This window comes from Giraffa tippelskirchi, chromosome 5, assembly GCF_054371585.1.
Source record: "Giraffa tippelskirchi isolate mGirTip1 chromosome 5, T2T-mGirTip1v1.2.pri, whole genome shotgun sequence".
In the NCBI taxonomy this organism is placed as follows: Eukaryota; Metazoa; Chordata; class Mammalia; order Artiodactyla; family Giraffidae; genus Giraffa; species Giraffa tippelskirchi.
The window spans coordinates 1889626-1910520 of record NC_137279.1 but is presented as its reverse complement, the minus strand read 5'-3'; the positions used below and the strand labels follow the sequence as shown (position 1 = coordinate 1910520).

At 48.0% G+C, this 20895-nt stretch overlaps 1 long non-coding RNA gene across 1 annotated transcript in view; it reads left to right on the top strand.

Annotated features, from left to right (window-relative positions):
* Positions 1–6954, top strand: part of LOC145506726 (uncharacterized) — a 46803-nt gene extending 39849 nt beyond the window's left edge. Inside the window, exons 5-7 of the long non-coding RNA XR_014054218.1 lie at positions 980–1090; positions 4449–4632; positions 5414–6954. This is a non-coding gene — a long non-coding RNA (uncharacterized LOC145506726). The remainder of the gene's footprint in view (positions 1–979; positions 1091–4448; positions 4633–5413) is intronic.
* Positions 6955–20895: the final 13941 nt, after the last annotated feature.

Sequence of the window (20895 nt, the reverse complement as noted above, 5' to 3'; positions counted from 1 at the left end):
ACAAGTCTACTTTAAAATCCACATAGAGAAGGAAAATATCCGGTGTCTAGCAGTGTGCTAAGAGACGTGTTAAATGGTGTTCTGTGTGCATCTGAAGAGAGGCTAGGGCTCCAGAGCAGATATATATTTGTTTTTTAGTATTTAATTTCCGGGATTCTTCTCTACCTTTCCTTCCTTCCAGCCTCATATTCTCAGATAAGAGGGCACCCAGCCACTGGATTTCAAAGACTTTAAAAGACCACTCCTACAAATATCCATTCATTCCACAAAAGTTTATTGAGTACTGCCATGTGTGAACCATTTTGCTAAATGTTGGTTTCAGGTGTTAATAACAATTTTGAATATATTCCTGATGGCTCAGACAGTAAAGAATCTTCCTGCAATGCAGGAGACCCAGGTTCAATCCCTGGGTGGGGAAGATCCCCTGAAGAAGGGCATGGCAACCCATTTCAGTATTCTTGCCTGGAGAATCCCATGGACAGAGGAGCCTGGCGGGCTGCAGTCCATGGGGTCGCACAGATCCGGACACAAGTGAGCAACTAACACTTTCACTTTTCACTTTCATCATGTGTTGGAGTCAAATTCATCTTTATTTGATGTAGTACCAAATCCCCAAACAACTCCCTAACGGAAGGATTGAACAGTCGTAGGAATTAGGGGAAAACAGCTGCCAATGAGGGGCAGGCAGCTGTCCAGTCTCCAGCTGGGCATGAGGTGGGAGGGCGGGAGTGGTTTCTGATGCTCACTGGTACATTAAGATGCCGTGGTTTGCCTGAGCACAGAACATTCAGAATGTTCTGAGAAGTCTGCTGTGTGCAGGGAGCCTCGATTTGAACGGACGCCTTCTGAGCGTCACCGCGGACTCCGGGCTTTCTGGGCTCTTGCCTCTGTGCGCTGCTTGTTATAATAGACAGTGGTGTGTAAGGAGGGAAGGAGAGAGAACATGTAGGAATCTTTCTTAATATCGCACTACGTTCAGATTTCAGTGCCTGTGCTTTTCCAACTGAAAGCATCCCTCTTCCTCACGCTAGCTTCAGAGACAGCTTTGTGTGCACCAAGCTGACGAATAAACCGTTTACCGGAAGACGGTGTAAGTGGATTGGAAACACCGTTATTCCTCTAAAGGTCTGATTCTGTCTATCCTGTGGAAGCAAATGTCCATGTGGATCAATTTTCTATTCTGAATGGGTGTTTTTTTAATTGTTCATTTTACTTGATTGCCCCAGGTCTTGGTTGAGGTGTGTAAACTCTTGGTTGCAGCATGTGGGATCTATTAGTAATTCCCCAACCAGGGGCTGAACCTGGGTCTGCTGCGCTGGGAGTTCGGAGTCTTAGCCCCTGGACCACCAGGGAAGTCCCAGTTTTAAGGAATTTTTTTAAAAGTCACTTTCTGTTATACACCCAATTGTTAAGTATTTTTAAAAATTGACTAACCCTAGTCTGTTAGTCATACCCTCATGAGCTTAAAATACGTCCATGCATCCCCAAAATCATTGAAGCAAATGAAAGAAAATAGCTGGTGAGAAAGTTAACGTGTCTGTCATCCAATTTAATATCGATTAGTTTTTGATGCTCAATATAGTTGTTGTTCAGTTGCTAAATCGTGCCTGACTCTTTACAACCCCGTGGACTGGACTGTGGCACTCCTGGCCTCCCTGTCCTTCACTATCTCCTGGAGCTTGCTCAAACTCATGCCCATTGAGTCAGTGATGCCATCCAACCATCTCATCCTCTGTAGCCCCCTTCTCCCCCTGTCCTCAGTCTTTCCCAGCATCAGGGCCTTTTTCAGAGAGTTGGCTCTTCGCACCAGATGGCCAGAGTACCGGAGCCTCAGCATCAGCACAGTTAAGATTCCATAAAAAGTTAACCTCCAAACAAAATGCAGATGTGTCAAAAGGCAGAGATGCAGAAATGTCACATATTCATTGACTAGGGTTTATTATAATCAAAACTCCATGGTGTTATGCAAAAAAAAAGTTATTACAAATTGCCTACAAATGAACTTGGAATATTTCATCTTGCTTAAAAAGAACCAAAGGAAAACAGTCCAGATTAACTTCAAAAACCTGGAAAGAGGTGGTCATAGAAGCAAGGAGGATAAGGAAGTTTCTTGGTTCTTCTTCCCCCTCCAGAAGTAAAGCATATGCCTGAGTTATTACAGTGAATTGATCTGACTCCATCTTGAAGTTACCAAGGGCTTATGAGGCTGCAATAAAGCTCTCTTTGCATTAACCAGCCAAGCACATAAACATTTTAATGAACTGTTTTTACATGGTTCATTGGGCAGCTACCAGGCCCCTGTAATACGAATCACCACGCCGCCACACGCAGCTTGCTCGCGACGGCTGTAATTTTTCAGTTTAGCAAATGCAAATTGAGTCTCACGGCTATGGAGCTTTGTCAAATACTTGACTATTCAAGCATGGGAAATTCTCAGCCTGGGATTTACTGTATTCTGGGATAGTCGATTCACAGGACTGACTCTCAAAGAATTTCAATTCTCAAGCTCCCAAACCGAAAGTGAAGTTGAGACCATGCAAAAACAAGCCCGCCGCTTCCAAGCCACCACTTCACAAGTCACTGCTCAGTGTTGAAATGGTTTGGGGCAAAGAATGACAGCGTCACCCTAGCGACCCGTAGCTGGATCCCCATTCATCACGAGAAGATGGTGCCCCTAAACTGATATTTCTCTTAGTCACCTGAAGGCTGGAATGAACTATAGAGCTCAACCCCAATGCAGATCAGATTGCCTTGGAATAATTAGGTATCATGACTGAAAAACATTTGTGTGCATTCTAGTCAATGCTTAAAGTAACACTAAATTATGAAATATTTATTATGTATTCTGAGAGCTTTATGACACTGTGTGTATGTTTAAAATTAAAGATCAGCCCAACACATAATTTAATAATGAATGCAAATTATAAATGAATATTTAACAAACCACATAACCTTTTATGTCTTAACATCTCTTCTGCCAGGGATGTGGCTGGATGAGAAATGGCTGCCTGATGTATTGTCCCATTGCCTAATGCCCCCGTGAAAACAAGGCGTTTTCACCTTGATGTGGCCTTTAAACTAAATTAATTTGTTAACATTTAAAGATGCAGTGCAACAGATGACATAAAGCATTTTATTCAGCTAATCATTTCAGGGTCAAGATTTGGAAATGTTTGTTTTTTCAAGTTAAGTCAAGGATTTAAATGCTACTAATGGTACCATAAAGATGTTATATGGTGTTAATATAACCTGAGTATGAGAAATATAATGAAATTGCTATTTATGAACCATTAAGTTTCACCTCACCCCCAGAATAAATTTTATATCATTACAGACCTATTAATACACCCTCTCTGTTTTTGCATCCTTCTAATTCTGCTTTCCCTAAGATATATTCACAAGCCTAACTTACAGGTATGTGAAGATAAATCAGATTTTTTTTCTCCTGGAAAATTTGTATTGAACACAAAGTATGAAATGGTGCTTTTTTTCACTTTACATTTCTCTTTGGTTATCACCTTCGTGGTTCTGAATAAGTCAGGGAGCATTCCATATATTGATAAAATTAATAAGATAACCAAATTCACCATGGTAGGAGTTTTAAACTAAATCATTGAAAGAAAGATTTCTTTATGTTATTAAAAAATTAAAGAATCTCAGTTGTCTCCAACTACACACGATGTTAAACTTAGTGATTCTTGGACTATGACATAGAGGATATCCTAGTTATTAAAATGTTTGTACATATAAACATATTTGCCAGTAAAAACTTGGAAACTAATATTTTGAAGCATGAGCTATTCGGTAACCGGATCACCAACTGGATGGAATATTATACAGCCATTAAAATCTTATCTCTGCATCGTATTTAAATCCATGGCAAATGCTATGCTTAAGATACAATGCTAAGGGGGAGAAAAGCAGGATACAAACTTGAATTGGTGCCTGAGAAGAACTGCGTCAAAGTAAAGCAAAGTTCCAAAATAAGAAAATGACAATAAAAACAGAAAGTTATGGTCAGGTACTCTTATTTATTGCCCCTGAGATAATATATGTAGTATGCGAAATTATTTAAAGTATTTTGGGGTACTGCCCTGGTGGCCCAGTGGTTAAGACTTCACATTCCAATCCAGGGGGTGTGGGTTCGATCCCTGGTCAGGGAGTTAAGATTCCACATGCCTCTTGGCCAAAAAATCGAAACATAAAGCAGAAGCAAAACTGCAACAAATTCAATAAAGACTTTAAAAAATGGTCCACATCAAAAAGAAATCTTAAAACATTTTTTTAATGAAACAAGGAGTTTGAATTAATGTTGCTTACAGTTGCTCAGATTCACCCTATCCTGACGTGGGACAGGAGGTCGTCTTGGCCCCTGGGGGCACAGGTGGAGTGGGGTCTGGGAAGGGGGGCCGGGGGGGAAACCGGGCATGTCTCGTTTTTCTCTCCAGCAGGAGGAGATTTCTGCTGTGCAGACGAGTTTTCAGAACAACCGCATTGCTTCAGCAAAGTGACTGTAAAGGCAACAGAGACCTCATGGGATTCTTGTGAGAACTCAGAGAAATACCGCAGGGAGGTGCTCAGTCCAAGGCTGGCCTCGTAGATACTAGGCAAGAATCAGGCAGCAGCATCCACGTAAGCACTGGTGTCTGAAGCTGCTGGGTGTTTGGGTTTGTTTTTTTGTTTTACCGGCAAACTCAAAAGGAAAATCACAGGCTCACCCCAAAATGCTAGAATTTTCCACTGATTCTTCACATCAATTTATTTCCCCTTTAAAGCTCAAACCACTTTAACAATGTAATTCTGGGCTTGTAACAACCAAGCTCAGGAGCAGGTCTCCACAGCTAGAATTAAAGTGGAATTCTTTTTCGGAAGTCCTTGGCAAATGGATACGCAAAGGCGACAGGTAAAATCAGAACAAAAGAGGTGTTGTCGTACTTAGTAAGGCCCAGGGGTATGGCTTCGGTGGTTAGAAATCTGGATATTTTTGCCCCTTTTCTCCCCCCAAAAGAGGACCACCACTTGGATCAGGGGAGCCTCGCACCCTGACCCCGTTTCCAATGCTTCATTAACCAGACCTGCTCACCCCGGGGTGAGTCCTCGCCAGGTTCCCCGTCTTGCAATAGATGCACACGGGGACCAGGGCCGGTGCACACGCGTGCTCAGTCACTCAGGCGTGTCCGACTCTCTGTGACCCCACGCACTGTAGCCCAGCAGGCTCCTCTGTCTCCAGGCAAGAGGACTGGAGCGCCACGCCCTCCTCCAGGGGATCTTCCTGACCCAGGGATCCAACCTGCATCTCTCGTGTCTCCTGCATTGGCAGGCGAGCTCTTTACCACTAGCGCCACCTGGGAAGCTTCCTTTAAACTGTATTTAGTGATCGATTCTGTCCTTTGTTTCCGGGTGGGGGGCGCAGGAAGGGACTCATCACCTACCGGTGATCCCAGGAGCTCCCACCTCGAGAGTGAGGCCGGACAGTGGGCTGTGTCTTCTCACATGGGATCCGGGAACGGGGACAAGACCGGCCCCGCCAGAGGCGCGGACGAGGAAGAGCCCCTCCCTGGGAGCCGAGGCTCGGTGGCCGCGGAGAGCACGCCTGTGATCAGTCAGGGAGGCAGGCGAGTTATTAGCTTAGCCCTGAACCTCCTCCTTGATGCGGCCTGGTGGCGATGCTTAACAGAGCCTGGCCGTGGTGACAGGCCTGGGACCTGCGTGAGGAAATCCAATTGAAACGCAGCGGAGAGGAACAAAAGCGGCGAACAGATGCTCCGGCTCCCAGAGGCGCTCATTTCACCTGAATGCGAGCGTGTGTGTGTTGGGGGGGGCGGTGCTGGTCTCTAAATATAATGATTTCCCCGCTCCTCCCCGTACAGACATCGTCAGGTTCAATGATAGCCATCCCCGCTCATTTGGTCAAACTTTCAGCAATCTCTTTAAAATAAGAGGAAGTCAAAATCATAATGGCTAATAAGGGAATTCAGGGCATTTGGTTTATCTACCTAGTTTTACTAAACTATTGCAGCTAAATCAGACACTCTGAAACTCCAGTCTCATAGCAATTGAACGTTATCGCTAAACAAAACTGCCCAGGTGAAATTCAAGCAGTTCGTGTCATTGCTAGATTATAATGTTACCACGGTGGTAAAATATTAAGAAAGTTCTGTTTTGATTAGTCCCTCTTTTCAGCCACATCTGGTTACTTACTAGGGGAGTTCGTGTTGATAAAGGTGCAATCACGGTGCAAACTGAGACTACCACTGGCGTTCAAGCTTGACAAAATCAGATAATTAAATTTGAAGGAGAGTTGGGTTTTCTGAACCACGGCGATATGTGATGTACGTTGGGAAGTGTTCTCCTTTATGTCAACACAATTCTGGTTTCCTCTAATGGGCTTTACAAGAGGAGAGACACCATCTCACTATGCCGACTCTTTCTTTGAAAAAAAAATCAATACTCTGGAGAGATTTTAAGTAAATCTAGTGTAGTACAGCAGTATGCGCCTAAGAAGATAAACATGTGTGCAGGATTTTCTATGGTGAATTCGTGCCACGCTGAGACCAGATCTTACCCCAAATCGGCAGCACAGCTCTCTGTCTAAAGTGAAGATCAGCTGCAGAGTGTTTTCTCTGGGACCACTTCATTTTTTATTGGTGGGTTTTAATCTGATACATTTTGGGGGTCACCGAATTCATACTTGCTTTAGAATACTCAATTATATCATCCCACAAAGGAGAAAAGAGCTTGAGCTGCCATTCTGGGCTGAAATTTATCGAAGGTGTTTATGAAGAAGGGTGATCTTGAGGAATGAAAGCTTTTAAGATTCAAGAACAGCAGCAAAAATAAATTAATCAGGAAGCCATCCCTAATTTACACAGGAATCATTTAAAAGGTGGGGTAAAACGGTTCAGTAAATTATGGATTTACAAATAAACTTGGTTCTGGGGCCTTGGAAAAATACCTTCATTGGAATATAGATCCATTTTTCCTAAAAACAATTTTTACTTCAACTTCAGAGAGAGGGGACATAAAACTGACCCCCCACCCCATATAAAAATTCCACTCCTGCGTGCCGTCGGGAACCTGTGCCAGTGGTTCACGGGACTCACCTGCTCACCACAAACTCAGGGCTGGGGCTTGGCTAGTGTTTCTCTAACTAGTTCCCATGAGTTCTACGCTTTCAGCACCTAAGGTGGATGATACCTGTCTTCTCGCAGTCATAAACAGTTAGGGCAGTTTAGCAAGAGGTAAATCACCCTCACACTGGGCCGTGCCATTGTTCTCTTCAAACAAAGGACAAAGCTTATTTCTACATAAATTTTAAACATTGTCTGTTGGAAGAGAATAGACTTCATTTTTCTTTTGGGCTCAGATGAAATGAGTCTGCAACCTATTGCTTCATATGAAGCACCATTTTTTTTTTAAGTTTGTGGAGTAATAATGGAGAATTTCTAAGCATGATGGGTCACTGTAATCTCAAAATATGCACTGATTTTTAAGGACCACATAGTAGAAAAAGTCAAGTATTCTTTTGATGGTTAGACCCAGCTCCTGGATCTGAAACGTCCTGCCCTGAGTTGAGGAGGATATTTTTTTGCTCCTAAATAAGCACAGTGATAATATGGTAGGGAGGCAATAAGAACATTACAAGTTCATCTTGCAATACTTACATCCAAACAAAACTGTCTTCTCCTGAAAAATATTTTATTAAAGAAAATACAAATTACTTTTTTTCCCACCCATCCAAATCTCAGTTTGTTTCTTTCCTGAATATATTCCTTATGAGATTCAAGAAGCACGTGCCTCATTTTAGAATACAGGGCCATTAATGCTAAAAGCTAATGTTGGAGATATTTGATATTCTGCACTTTTCATACACATGAGGTACACATTAAATACAGCGTCAGTGTACCACTGAAATATATTAGGTACTTCGTTAGGTCCTTTGAAAATGAAATAAGGCCAACAGTCTAGCAACAAAATAACATAAAGTGCTTAGAGATGATTTTACAGTTTTAATACAGAATGTCTGGTACCTAGGAACAATTGCGGGAGTTGGGGGCCAGCCATCAGCCAAGCATAATACAAATATGTGGCAATGGGAAATACATCGCATCCTAAGAAAATTACCAAAAATAGCAAAGGAAAATTACCTGTGGTTCAATAAATGGCTCTAACCTTCCCAGACCTCCACTGGGTTCCCCCAGCCGCCCCCTCCCACACACACACCTACTTTCTGCGGTTCTGTTTGGCATTAGCATGCCTCACAGGCGTAAGCAGCTCCATGAATGGCTGGGGTGCAGCCCCCAGCCCAGGCACCTAGCCCCGACCACGTAGATTCAGCAAGGCACACGGCCCAAATCCGGCCTTTTCATACCTTTGATTTAAACGTCTCTATTCTCGCCCGACAGCGCGGCGGAAGGGCATTTGCGGCCGAGCCCACCGTGTCTCTGGGCGCTGCCCACACCTGTATCCCTGGCTCCACGTGTCGTGGGCTTCCCCCCACAGGGCAGCCAGCCGCGTGCCCAGCCCGCTCACTCGGGGGCCCGGGACACTGCACACCCCGCGCCTCCTCGGCCTTCTATCCTCGAGGTGGCGCGGCAGGGAGAGTAGCAGTTACGAAATTTTAATGCATTTTTTCCCGTGGGCACAAAATCCACACCCAGTGCTCCGTCCTGGGGCCACTTCCAGCCGAAGTGGGCGAGTCTGGCATGCAAACACGCCCGGAAGAGCCCGAGCCTCCTGGGTTCTGCTCTTCCTCTCTCAGTCTCTGATTTCCTCGCACAAAAAGCAAACAAGAGATCGTTGCATTATACCCTGCAAGGACTCGGTAGCAACACGTGCTCACTCGTTCAGCCAGCATGCATTGACTGCGTCCCCCGTAGCGCTAGGAAGCCCGCCAGGTGCTGAGAGGGGGCGAGGGGGCAGGGAGCCACCAGCCCCGGTCACTGGCTCAGCCAGAGATGGAAACTGACCGCTCATCAGCTGCCAGTGGGGTCACCTCACCCTGAGTGGGGGTCCCGGAGGCTTCTGGAGGGGGTGCTACCTCAACAGATCCAAGGGGGATCGGCCACAGAATATCACGGTTAGTAATAGTAATTGTCTCTCATGTTCCCCACTTCATTCTATTCTTGTAATTCTCCAGAAAGGTAAGCAGAGCAGGCATTGATTTCTCTTTAAAATAAAACAAAAAAACAGCCTGAACAGAACAGGCCGGCCCCTGGGGTGGTCGTGAGCCTCTAGAGCGTGCCTCCCACGGGAGCCGAGTCAAGGAGGCCTGTCCCTCGGTTACCCCGGCCGAGTCTCCCCAGGCAGATAGTGCGCCAGCTGGAGCACAGGATGTGACTTGTGACCAAGACAATCCCACCAGAGAAGGCCGCCTGCTTCCGAGGGGTTCCGGCGCGGACTAGGACCTCCATGTCCACAGGACGCCCCCAAGACCCGAGGGGGCCACCTCTTTAGCCTTCACCACCCGTCTCTCCCTGCCCCTCGGCCTTCCCCAACCTGAGTGTTTGTGCAAGCAAGCCCTTCTTCCCCATCTCCTCCATGCATATGCACACACACACACACACACACACACACACACACACACACACACACACACACACACACTGCTGCCATTCCCCCTTCTCCCTGCCTCTGGAAGTGAATCTCAGCCCCTTGCGGTCACCCCCCCACCCGGCGCCAGCGTCCCCAGCAGTGGACCCTGAGAAGCTGCAATGTCGTCCAGAATCCCAGCCGCCAGGCCACCAGGGAACTCCCTTGGGGAGACATTTCTATCTTATGTTTTTTCCTTCAGAGCTTCTCAAGTGCTCTGACGTTTTTGTTTCCATGTCGTGGTGAAATACTCTTCATCAACAAATCTTTCTATATTATGACCTACTGCTCTCCTCGCTTCTTTATGGTTCTCTGCCTTTTCCAAAGTTTCTGTGATGAAGATGTCTGGCTTTCATAACCGTGAGCAAAAGTTTAAAAATTTCAAAGTATTCTCACTCAGGAAGATAAAAAACACTGACTCTTCTCTGAGTAGTAGAACTACGGGTGACTTTTTCTTTAGTCCATCTATTTCCAAATTATCTAGAGCTAGATATAAATCTCATTGAAAATATACGAAGGTATAATAAAGATATAAAAATGGGAAACAAAGACTGTATTACGTCAAAATGTGTCTGTCTGCACGACCACTGGTTTACTTCACGCCCTGTAGACCTGCCACGAGGCGTGTTCCAGAGTTGAAAGAGACGAGACAGACAGACAGACAGAGGTTATGCTGGAACTGTGGCCCCGCACCATTAACCGGCAGAGATTGGAGCTGCTCGCGTGCGATTAGAACTTCCCAGACGCCCCTCACTTTTCATCTTCTTGTAAAAGCCTGGGGATTTACTGCTGAGCCTGTGTCCTGCGGAGAAAATTACTTTTCCGGGAGGACCTGCTTGCACAAGCGTAAAATCCCCGGCTCTCTCTGGACAGTGAGGCAGCCAGCACGGACTCGGAGGTGCTGATCTGGCTCTTTCGAGTTACCTGCTCCAGACAACTTCAGGCACAGACCTCCCAGCACGCCGCCGGCTTGATATCTGTGGCCCTTGCCAGCCTCCAGTGTGTTACTGAGGACCCCGTCCACGAAGCAGGCCTCCCTGGGGGCCGCGGGGACGCACCGATGGCCGGCACGGGGTCCCTGGGGGCATGTCGTCTCTCAGGGGGATGCACAGAAAGGCTCCCACCGATCGTCTGGGGGAAGGCCGGTCAGGCAGAGGGAACAGCAGGTCCAGAGCATAGAGGAAGAGGGGACCCCGGGGCTCGGGGCTGGGGGGAGGAGCAGGGTGAGGATGGACGGGGAGTCCGGGTGAGGCCGTGGAGGGCTGGAGGGGCTGGAATTTAATTCTGAGTCTAATGAGAAGCCATTTGGAAGCTGTGAGAGAGGGAATGATGGCATACGATTTTTTTTTTTTTTAATATTTTTTCATTTCTTATTTATTTTTTTTAGTGATCCCTCTCACTAAGAGGCCTGAGTCAGGGCGGCCCCAGGTAGGTTCCCGAGGCTCTGGGAGACAGAGGTGCAGAACCCAGAGCACCAGGCCCTGGTTCTCACGAGACACTTCAAAGGGTGCGTGCTAAGTCTCTTCAGTCGTGTCCGACTCTGTGACCCCATGGACGGTAACCCTTCAAGATCCTCTGTCCATGGGATTCTCCAGGCAGGAATGCTGGAGCGGGTTGCCATTTCCTCCTCCAGGGGATCTTCCCCACCCAGGAATCGAACCCGCATCTTATGTCTTCTGCATTGGCAGGCGGATTCCTTACCACAAGCACCACCTGAGGAGCCCACGTAAAGTCCCTGGGGAGCCTTTAAAACACACTCGCACCCAGGCCCCAGCCCAGACGGGGTTATCCCGGCACGAGGCGCCGCCATCGTGTTTAAAAGCTTCCCAGTGACTGTCGTGTGAGTCCAGGTGGAGAGAGTGGCCAGAAGTGAGCTGAGTCACGCTGCTCCCCACCCCCCCAGCGTGAGTCATCCCGTGAACAAGAGACAGCTCAGCACAGAATGTCCAGTCTTTCACATGGAGCCCAGACACACGCCCCTCTTAATCAAGCACTCAAGAGAATTACTCAGAAAACTTACCATACAAACATACTGATCAGTGCTGGGCTTCGGGAGTGGGCAGCTTCCAGAAGGCAGCCCCGGTCTCTCTCCCCCTGCCTGAGCGCCCCATCTTTCTCTCTTCCTCCTCTTGCACTTTCCTCCTTGCCCTGATCACCACCCCAAGCCCACTGTCCTCCACAGGTCTCCTGGACACTCACCCCAGGCACCTGGGACACCTGGGCAGCCAGCCCCCCTGGAGGCTTCAGGCTGCAGAGGTCAGCTCCAAGGGGAAGATCTGGATGAAAAGTAGAACTCGCTGAAAGGCTGCAGCATTGGTACCACGTCTTGCTTGCTGCAAACATACGCACTTCACTGCTCTGAAAAGTGATCTAGCAATTCTTTCAAGGTTCAACATGAGGCTTCCGTGCTGTGCGTAGTCGCTCAACTGTGTCCGACTCTTTGCGACCCCATGGACTGTGGCCGGCCAGGCTCCTCTGTCCATGGCGATTCTCCAGGCGAGAATACTGAAGTGGGTTGCCTTGCCCTCCTTCAGGGGATCTTCCCAACCGAGCGATCGAAGCCAGGTCTCCCGCATCGCAGGTGGATTGTTTACCATCTCAGCCACCAGGGGAGCCCTGAAGCTAGCGTGTGGTCCAGGAATTCCACCCCTAGATACATACCCAAGAGAGAGAAAAACATATATTCACACAGAAACTTGGACACCAATAGCAGCATTATTCATAACCCTGATGTCCATCAACTGATGAGTGGATAAACAAAATGGGGTGTAATAGGCTTCATCCCTAACAAGAGTGGAATTCTGATCTAGCAACACCTTGGATGAGCCTTGAAGACATCTGCAAAGTGCAGGAAGCCAGTCACAGAAGCCCACATGCTGTAGGACCCCATTTACATGAAATGCACAGAACAGGAAAATGTAGACAGAAAGGAGGGGAGAGGTTGTCCTGGGGCTGGGGGGGGGCGGGGCGGGGAGTGTGTTCTAAAACTGACCGATCATTCTAAAATATAACATTAAAACATAAAAGTATGTTCTAAAATTGACCGTGGCGATGGTCGCCCAGCTCAGCAGATACAGTCAAAACTACTGAATCGTATGGTTTAAACCGGTGAATTGTATGGTGTGTGAATTTTATCTCAATAAAGCTGTTAGGAATACAATGTGTGCTTCAACAACAGAAACCTACAAAGACTGAATGGAGCGTTTATCCTAAAGGTCGTGAGGACCCTAAGAAAGTGTTACCTGGAAGGCTACAGTCAGGGCAGCCTCATGTTACAGAGAGACAGGACCCGCCGCCTCCAAGCACGTCTTCCTTGCTTACAGGAAGGTTGGGACCACAGCAGGCACTTGGGTGGGCACCTTATGAATTCCTCTCCTTTCCCCGTTTAGTCTGATGGCGCCTCTTTCTTCTCAGCGCGAGAACGTTTCTGTCCTCGGCTGGCTCATTTCCATGCCCCCACACCCAGGCCCTGGTGGGAGTTCTAATCCTTTCTATGGAGAAGATCAGGGCTTTGGGTTTTAAAGGCCCTCCTCCAGGGTCCAGAGTCAGCTCCAGTCCAGTGACAGCCCAGCCACCACCTGCCCAGCCCCACCCAAGGGGCACCCAGGACTCTGTGGGTCTCCTCCGTCCCAGATGGACCCCGCAGCTTTGCAGGGTCTCTCCCTCTAAACGGCACTCACCCCCTCCACCCCTGCAGGCGCTTTTCAAGTCCACGGCCCACAGGCAAGTTTTCCCAAATTGTTCCAACAGCTTCCTGGTCTCCATGAGTCCCTCCTCTCCAAGCCCTCCTGGAGCCAAGGGTTTCTGGACCGCCCGCAGTGTCTTCACAGGTTCTTGACCACCAGGCGCCTCCTCAGTTCAGTTCAGTTCAGTCGCTCAGTTGTGTCCGACTCTTTGTGACCCCATGGACTGCAGCACACCAGGCTTCACTGTCCATCACCAAGTCCCTGAGTCCACCCAAACCCATGTCCATCGAGTCAGTGATGCCATCCAACCATCTCATCTTCCGGCGTCCCCTTCTCCTCCTTCCCTCAATCTTTCCCAGCATCAGGGTCTTTTCCAATGAGTCAGCTGTTCGCATCAGGTGGCCAAAACATTGGAGTTTCAGCTTCAACATCAGTCCTTCCAATGAACACCCAGGACTGATCTCCTTTAGGATGGACTGGTTGGATCTCCTTGCAGTCCAATGGACTCTCAACAGTCCTTCCAATGAACACTCAGGCCCCTCCTATGGCCCTTCTGAGAGTTTTGAGCGAACCAGCGCCCCACTCAGGACCTCACATTGTGCCCCTGAAGAGGGGGCCACTCAGATGGTCACCCCCCCAGGTCATCGCTGGTCTCAGCCCAGGGACAACGGGGTCGGCCTTCCACTCCAGGGCCCATCACGACCCCCGGCGAGGCCAGCGGCCTTGCTGGCGTGTATTCGTGGCCCCGCCTCGGTCCCCGATAGAAGCGGTGGTGCCTCAGCGAGGCCCTCTGACAAGCCTGACCCCTCATGCTCAGTCTGGGGGTCTGGAAATGCTCATTTACTCCAACAGTGTTCACTGCAGGCCCCAGGCTGTGTGTGAGGGGCGGCGGGACAGCCTCCACCTGCTGGATGAGCTGACCCTGGACACAGCAGCCAGGATGCTCCAGGGTCCCACACACCCCCTGGAAGCAAGGGGTCCTGTGGGGGCAGCTGGGGTGGCAGCTTCTGGAAGCACAGGGAGGTGCCCTCAACAAAGACTGGAGGGGCAATATCAGGGCAAGGGCCCAGAGGATGCAGGGGGCCGGGCCTGGGGCGTGGGAGTCTGGAGGGGGCAGGCTGAGGAATGGGACTGGCCACGGCGGTCCAGCGGGCGGGATGGGGGGGTCCCTGAGGTCTGCGCAGGGTCCCCCAGAGGACTTGGCCTCCCCCTCCCCACTCACAGGTCCGTCCTCTGTCCCTGACCACCCCCTGGTGGAGGTAACTGGCGCCTCACGCGGCAGACGGACAGAGTGGACGCCAGCGGGGACCTGCTCCGCGATTCCCTTCTTTCCTTCCTGGACCGTCTCTGGGCACCTCACCCATCCCGCTGAGCAGGCGCAGAGGCACCGTCAGCCGCCAGCCGCCAGCCTGTTCAAGTCGAGGGTATTGTCAAGGCACGTTCCCTACTTTGGCCGCAGAGTTCTCACCCGGAGGGGGTCCGATCAAATCCAGAAAGTTACAGCGCAGGGGCGGCTTCGAATGTCTCCATAGTGACCAGTGGTTGTTAAAATGAATGTGAATGTATTTCTTTATTGTAGAAATTCAGGGAGCGGTGTTCTTTAGTTAAAAACGATCCGCTCACACGAGGGTGTGAACTACGGGTTTATTAAACCTTCTTTGTTGACACATTTCTCTGGAGCCGTCATGCACTTTATTTATATTTAAAGTTAGCAAATGCAAAGCAGGGTGGAATGACATATTCGGAAAGTTGCAGAAACCCGCTTCTAGTGCAGCGTCTGTACACCTCTCTCACACACCCTCATCTCCAAACACACACGGGCCCCTAGGAAATAGAAATGCATTTTTCTTGCAAATTCCTGGTTTGTTTAAAGTTCAAAGTTGATTGACACATGCTTTCAGTTAATGAAGGTAATTACAAAGAATAACAATTGCAAACAGATCTGTTCAGTGTTAACAATCTCGTCCTGCCATGAAGATTACATCGAGGCCCGTCAGACACACAAGTTTTTTTTGCCACCAATCTTGCGGACACATGTGTGTAAGACAAGAAACAGATTAATAAGCATCAACACTTTCTTCTAAACACTTGCTGAAAAGAATAAAAGCTGCCGGCTCTGATGGAAATGATACCACGGTAGATGTTTCTCCATCTGGCCTCCAAAAACCAGCCCTGCGGGCCCCTCAGGAGGGACAGAAGTGCTCATCAACCTCTTGTGCTGCCCGCCGGCCACAGGGTGGACAAGCCACACAGACCCACTGTCACTGGCACTGTCTTGCCTGATACTTTGGACTTGTTGCCCTGCTTTTTCTACAAATCTCTACGGGACCATTTGGATAAGAAACAGCCCAAACGGAAGGTTTATTTCTGCTCCAAATGGTTAGTACTTGTTGAGTATCTGTTATCTGGTAAAGACCCATCCGGATAAAACTCAGGGGGCCTTGGGGAGGACTGACCAGGTATTTAGAGATAAATCATGACTCCAGCCTTTGGGAAATGTGGATACATATGGGAAAGGTCTGTGATTACAATTACACCGCCAGGAGGGTGTAGCTCTAACTTCAAACACCAGGATTATAAAAGAAGGTTCCACCACATTTAGTTTTATCCTGAAAACATGCTGGGTAAATGAATATTACCCCTAACACAGCAAAGAGTGGATTTTCCACTTGACTTTTTTACTGCCTCATATAAATAGCAGGTAAAATGAAAAGGGATGGACAAAGTATTGAAACAATCACATTGTATACAGCATGAACTTTGTTACTATATCATAATTGTGGGGCCTCTTATTCTAAAGCTGGTTGGGATTTAGGGTCATGTTTTTTATAGCAGAGGGGGCATAGAATCGTAGCAGCCAGCGGTCTGATCTCAGCCCGTTCGTGAGTGTACCGTGACTGTTTGCTTTTCTGTGACATGGGGTGTAACGAGGCCTGGCTGACGCGCCAGATGATGGCAAAATAAATAAATAGCACACACATGAGACAAAAGGTCCCCAGTTATGTTGCTCTCAGGAACCTGCATTTTTACGTTTAAAAACAAAGACAAGCCTCGTGGTCTATATTTAGAAGTCAGAAACGGTCTATTTAAAAATGAATTTTTTTCCCATGGAAAATACATTTCTGTGATCCCGTTTTAATGAGGGAGTGGGTTTATGGGTCGCCCAATGTCTGTTAGAAAAAAAGCACCCTCTGGTTCTGTGCGGAAGAGCCTCAGGGCCACGTGGAGGCTGGAGGTGCCTTCAGAAATGTCCTATTTCAATACCACGAAACTCAACTGGCAAGAATTTCTTGGTTTTGCCCATATTCTGCAACTGCTCTAGAAGGACTGAAACTCTAAATGTCTCTAAATGATCTGGGTATTGTTCCCATCACTCACTTGGAGATTTCTTATTAAGACATATTTAGATGGGATCATGGACCTAACATTCCAGGTTCCTGTGCAATATAGTTTATCCAGTAGTCATGTATGGATGTGAGAGCTGGACCATAAAGAAGGCTGGGACTGAAGAACTGATGCTTTTGAACTGTGGTGCTGGAGAAGACTCTTGAGAGTCCCTTGGACTGCAAGGAGATCCAACCAGTCCATCCTAAAGGGAATCAACCGTGAATGTTCATTGGAAGGACTGATGCTGAAGTTCCAATACTTTGGCCTGCTGATGCAAAGAGCTGACTCATAGGAAACGATCCTGATGCTGAGAAAGATTGAAGGCAGGAGGAGAAGGAGGCAAGAGAGGATAAGATGGTTGGATGGCATCACCGACTCAGTGGACATGAGTTTGAGCAAACTCTGGGAGACAGTGAAGGACGGGGGAGCCCGGCGTGCTGCAGTCCCCAGAGTCCCAAAGAGTCGGACACAATTTAGTGACTGAACCACAGTAAGATGTGATCATAACAAACAACATGAAATCATCTCATTCATTTCTGACTTCAAAGGTTCAACTCACTTTCTCAGAATGAACCTGTCCGCGTGGCAGGCTGTAACCCTGAAACCATGCTGACCAGAGAGCTGTATTTTGTATTTAAGAAGCATAATGACCTACTTACATCTGATATATGATGTCATTTCTGCTGGTAGCAGGTAAAAAGTTAAGTGATCGCAGAAACCTGTATTGTATCAATCAGTTATAAGAGGAAAGGAAAAACCTGGGAGAAGCCTTGGTGTGTCTCCTCCACGTATAACAGGACAAAGGGAACGAACCGTTTTGAGAAAAGGATTAAAAAACAGTTCCATGATGTCTCAGAAACACTTGTAATGTCTTCTTTCACCTTCAGGCCAGCTTTTAGTGCTGCACTGATGGTCCTGAGCAGAGAGATTACTAGCTAGTAATTTGTCATTAAAACCTGCAGTTCAGTTCAGTTCAGTCGCTCAGTCGTGTCCAACTCTTTGCGACCCCATGGACTGCAGCATGCCAAGCCTCCCTGTCCATCACCAGCTCCTGGAGTCTACCCAAACCCATGTCCATCGAGTCAGTGATGCCATCCAACTATCTCATCCTCTGTCGTCCCCTTCTCCTCCTGCCCCCAATCCTTCCCAGCATTAGGGTCTTTTTCAGTGAGTCAGCTCTTCGCATGAGGTGGCCAAAGGATTGGAGTTTCAGCTTCAGCATCAGTCCTTCCAATGAACACCCAGAACTGATCTCCTTTAGGATGGACTGGTTGGATCTCCTTGCTGTCCAAGGGACTCTCAAGAGTCTTCTCCAACACCACAGTTCAGAAGCATCAATTCTTCGGTGCTCACAAGCACTGTATTTCAGCACGTCCAAGACGCCATGGTAAGATACCTCACAACTCTGAGATCCACTGAGAAAGAACAAAATCTGGTGGTGAAATCGGGTCATGCCCCCAACTGTCTGAGATGTCTGACCCCACAGATGTGAAAATGTTAAGAAACGTGTATCTTAGACCCTATGAACTGTGACACCTCTAAACTCATCATGCAAAACACGATCAGTCCTCTGTCTCAGTCTGAAGTGAGATATTGCCCGTGCGCTCACCTGACTTGCCTGGCATCCTTGCCTCGTGGACTTGTCTGTCCTCTGACTTTCTCGTCCTTCCATTCAGACCCTCGGGATACCTGCTGCTTCACATCCATGTCAAAGTGCTTGTTCTTTCCAGATCAGGGTAGACCACGAGAAAGGGGAAACGCCCTGAAGGGGCCCCAGGGCAGGGTGAGGGGCATTGCAAGGAGGGGAGAGGTCAGGAGAGTCTCTGGGGGCCTGGGGCTGGGCAGAGGGTGGGAGGGAGCAGGGAGCCAGGCAGACCCTGGATTGCATTTGCAGGAAGCAGGTGGTGGGCAGAGTCAATGACGAGGCCGTCACCCTCACGGTGGCATGGGATGTGAGATGCTGGTGGGAGCCAGGGCGTGGCATTGAACACCCAGAGCTTTGGCTCGGATTCCATGGGTAAGAGACAGGGAGACCTAATAGAAACTGGAAAATCTGGAAAGAGAACATGCAGGGGCACGGGACCCGCTCCCTGGGGGGGCTGGCACACGGCCCCCAGGAGCCCTGGCTCTGCTGTCTGACCAGAGGGGCCCCTAGGCAGGCTGAAAGTTACCTGCAGGAAGTGTGGGCTTCTTGGGTGACTGACCGAGTCCTACCCCTTGATTCTACAAATATTTCCTCATAATCTGTGTTTTATTTCATTGTATTTAACTTAATTCTTTTCCTTTTTTGGCTGAGCCACAGTGCATGCGGGATCTTCCCCAGCCAGGAATTGACCAGGAATCGAACCTGGGCCCCTGCATCGGGAGGGCGGAGTCTTAACCACTGGACCGCCAGGGAAGTTCACGCCCAGAATCTTAAACTCAGGAGCTTGAGAAAGACAAGAGAAAGTGAAAGTCGCTACAGTCCATGGAGTTCTCCAGGCCAGAATACTGGAGTGGGTAACCCTTCCCTTCTCCAGGGGATCTTCCCAACCCAGGGATCCAACCCAGGTTTCCCACACTGCAGGTGGATTCTTTACCAGGTGGGCCACCAGGGAAGCCCAATTTTCTAGAAAACAGTAGAAATAAGGATCAATTTTCTAGAAAACAGTGTTAGAGCAAATGAGCACTGGCTGTCACAGGGCTGCCTGGTCCCTGTGGCCTCATGGTTGAAATGAGATTCCGTGAGGTCTGAACTTTGACCTTGTAGTGATTCAAGTTCATTCAAAATTTTCTAGAGCGATATCTTAATTTTTAGCTGCGCTTAGACTGACCCAAGGCAAAATGCAGGAAAGGGAAAGCTTGTCACCGAGTCCCAGCCTCCAGTACTGCTTGTGGGTGACTGAGGGTCCCCTTCTGTCTGGTGGGCTGTGTTCTCAGGGCTCAGAACTGGTCCACAGCCCCTGCAGAGAAACAAGAGGGCTCATCTTTGAAACCAGACGAGTCTTACGACATGCAGCAAAGCTACTCAATTTCTAGAAGCTTCCATGTCCCCATCCGGCAAGGTTAAATGACAGGCGGGTACTGCCTGGGTGCCTTCCAGCTCCCCTGACTCACAATAGTTAAGAAATGAGAGCTAGATAAGAAACGAGAGCTTGATGGGGACTTCCCTGGCCCCCCAGAGGTTAAGACTCTGCACTTCCATTGCAGGGGGGATGCAGGTTCTACTCCTGGTGGGGCAACTAAGTTTCCACAAGCCCTGAGGTGTGGCCAAAAAATAAAACTAAAAAAAAAGGAAAGAAAAGAAACGAATCCTGGTTAGCTAATGAACAATATGATGCTTTGTCTACTTTAAAATGCTTATGTTTCTAAAAGGCTTTTACAAATATTGAATTATTTCAAAGGCTTACTTAAGTGGTCAGTGAAAATTGGAAGCATTTCTGCCCATCTTGAAATGTATAAGATGGAAGGTGAAAACCTTCCCTCACCACCCCAAAGTCCCCAACTCTGCAGTGTAGGAAGAAAATCCATTATTATTTATGCATCATTTATCATCTGATGTCCCGTGTTGTGGTCGGCACAACAGCCTCCTGCAGTCCTGTGAGCAGGCTTCCGGGCCTCTTCAGCACCGAGGAGGTGGGCTTGTCTCTGTATTCACAGGCTCCCAGCGCCCTTGTCCCTCTCCGAGAGCCGCCTCTCCTGCTCGTCCACACGCTCATTTACTCATCCGACAAATGCCTATTGAGTCCCTGTGACGTATATTCAGGTTGTCTATGATGATTTACTATTATGATAGATGCTTACCTTGATACGTGTAGTCTTGTATACTTGTACGTGATTATTTCTAGAAACTAGATTCTCCAAAATGGAACTTCCAGCTTTAAATGTGCATGCCTTCTGAAGTTTGAGAGGTACTGACAAATTGCCCCCACAAAAAGGAGACATCAGCTCCTACTCCCATCAGCAGTTTCCTGATCTGATAGGTAAAAAAAAATTACATAATCTGTCTTTCTTTGGTCACTAGTGGAAATGAGATTTTTTTCCCCTTCATGCTTATGATTCACTTCTATGAATCTTCAAGTCCTTGATCCATTTTCTAGAAGCTTTTTAAAAAATTTACTTCTATTTATTTTAAAATTAATTTAGTTTTACTTAGTTTAAATGTTACATTTATCTATTTTTAAATTTTGTTTTATTTACCTTTTTTAGTTTTGGCTGCGCTGGGTCTTCCTTGTGGCATGAGGGCTGTCGC